Below are 2,780 nucleotides of genomic sequence, written 5' to 3' on the forward strand. Positions count from 1 at the left end.
CATAGGGTTGCAAAGAGTTGGACATGAGCAAGCATGCACGTTGTAACAGTTCAGTCAGTTCAGTCGCTCAGTCGTGTCCGACTTTTGCCACCCCGTGGACTGCAGCACGCCAGGCCTTCCTGTCCATCACCAACTCTCGGAGTTTACTCAGACTCATGCCCATTGAGTCGGTGATGCCATCCAACTATCTCATCCTCTGTTGTCCCCTTCTCCTCCTGCCTTCAATCTTTCCCAGCATCAGGGTTTTTTCAGATGAGTCAGCTCTTCGCATCAGGTGGCCAAAGTATTGGAGTTTCAACTTCAACACCAGTCCTTCCAATGAATATTCGTTGGACTGATTTCCTTTAGGATGGACTTTTTGGATCTCCTTGCAGTCCAAGGGACTCTCAAGGGTGGAACCCAAAATACAGTGGCTTAAATATGATAGAAGTTAATTTTTATCTCATGAATGAATGTGAACATGGGCATCAGGGCCGATATGGGGCTGGGGACTCACCTTTTGATTTTCTGCTCTGTCACTCCCAGGAATGTTGCTCTTATTTTTATGGTCCCCGAGAGCTCCCAGTCATGTCCCTGGGCCCACACAGAGGAAGAAGGGAGAGGGAAGGAAACGCCCCTTCCTTTGAAGTGCACTCCGCTTCTGCTCATACATAATGGACCAAATTTGGTCACATGGCCATATCTAACAATGAGTAAGGCTGGCAAATGTCATGATTCTGGATGTCTATGAGCACAGCCCGAAAGTGCGGGTTGAGATACTACCAGAGTAAGAATAAAATGACATCTAGCAGTCTTTGCCCTCCCAGAAGCAAGGAAGAACAGGATTTATTGATTGGCTGGAGGAAAGGGAGAAGGGGAATGGCAAGGAGGAAATCGTAAATATCTTCAAAATTATCCACTAAACAAAGAACAGGAAAACCTGTGCAGATCCTGTCCTCTAGCTGCTCCCGAATGCTCACCATTTCTAGAGAACAGTGTTTAAAAATGAGCAATTATAACAAACATGACCATAGGCAATGGAGTGAAAATGACTGCAGTTACAAACTACATTGCACTTGCTCTTTGAAAGAGGCTACATCCATTAGAAAAATTTTCCCATGAGCCACTTGGAGGTGGGAGGGGACAACCTGAGAGCCAAGACCAGCTGGATGCTGAGAAAGAAGAGCAATACCAAAACGAATCTGTGTAAGAACGCTATAGGAATCGGGCATCACAGAGGGCAGAAGTGAGGACCAAGTAAGAGGCAGAGAGGTGAAGGGGACTTCCCTGGTGGTCCAGTGGCGAAGACTCTGTGCTTCTAATTCAAGGGGCCGGGGTTGGATCTTTGATCAGGGAACCAGTCAGTTTGTTCAGTGGCTCAGTTGTGTCCGACTCTTTGCAACCCCATGGACTGCAGCATGCCAGGCTTCCCTGTCCATCATCAACTCCAGAGTTTACTCAAACTCATGCCCACTGAGTCAATGATGCCATCCAACCATCTCATCCTCTGTCATCCCCTTCTCCTCCTGCCCTCAATCTTTCCAAGCATCAGGGTCTTTTCAAATGAGTCAGTTCTTTGCACCAGGTGGCCAAAGTGTTGGAGTTTCAGCTTCAGCATCAGTCCTTCCAATGAATATTCAGGACTGATTTCCCTTAGGATGGACTGGTTGGATCTCCTTGCAGTCCAAGGGACTTTCAAGAGTCTTCTTCAACACCACAGTTGAAAAGCATCAATTCTTTGGTGCTCAGACTTTCTTTATAGTCCAACTCTCACATCCATACATGACTACTGGAAAAACCATAGCTTTGACTAGATGGACATTTGCTGACAAAGTAATGTCTCTGCTTTTTAAAATGCTGTCTAGATTGGTCATAACTTTTCTTCCAAGGAGCAAGCGTCTTTTAATTTCATGGCTGCAGTCACCATCTGCAGTGATTTTGGAGCCCAAGAAAATAAAGTCTCTCACTCTTTCCACTGTTTCCACATCTATTTGCCATGAAGTGATGGGACCGGATGCCATAATCTTAGTTTTCTGAATGTTGAGTTTCAAAGCCAACGTTTTCACTTTCCTCTTTCATTTTCATCAAGAGGCTCTTTAGTTCTTCTCGCTTTCTGCCATAAGGGTGGTGTCATCTGCATATCTGAGGTTATTGATATTTCTCCAGGCAATCTTGATTCCAACTTGTGCTTCATCCAGTCCAGCATTTCTCATGATGTACTCTGCGTAGAAGTTAAATAAGCAGGGTGACAATATACAGCCTTGATGTACTCCTTTTCCTATTTGGAGCCAGTCTGTTGTTCCATGTCCAGTTCTAACTGTTGCTTCTTGCGTTGCATACAGATTTCTCAGGAGGCAGGTCAGGTGGTCTGGTATTCCATCTTGAAGAATTTTCCAGTTTGTTGTGATCCACACAGTGAAAGGCTTTGACATAGTCAATAAAGCAGAAATAGATGTTTTTCTGGAACTCTCTTGCTTTTTCAATGATCCAGCGGATGTTGGCAATTTGATCTCTGGTTCCTCTGCCTTTTCTAAAACCAGCTTGAACATCTGGAAGTTCATGGTTCACGTACTGCTGAAGCCTGGCTTGGAGAATTTTGAGCATGACTTTACTAGCATGTGAGATGAGTGCAATTGTGTGGTAGTTTGAGCATTCTTTGGCATTGCCTTTCTTTGGTATTGGAATGAAAATTGACCTTTTCCAGTCCTGTGGCCACTGCTGAGTTTTCCAAACTTGCTGGCATATTGAGTGCAGCACTTTCACAGCATCATCTTTTAAGATTTGAAATAGCTCAACTGGAA

The sequence above is a fragment of the Budorcas taxicolor genome, chromosome 15 (assembly GCF_023091745.1).
Source record: "Budorcas taxicolor isolate Tak-1 chromosome 15, Takin1.1, whole genome shotgun sequence".
Classification (NCBI taxonomy): Eukaryota; Metazoa; Chordata; class Mammalia; order Artiodactyla; family Bovidae; genus Budorcas; species Budorcas taxicolor.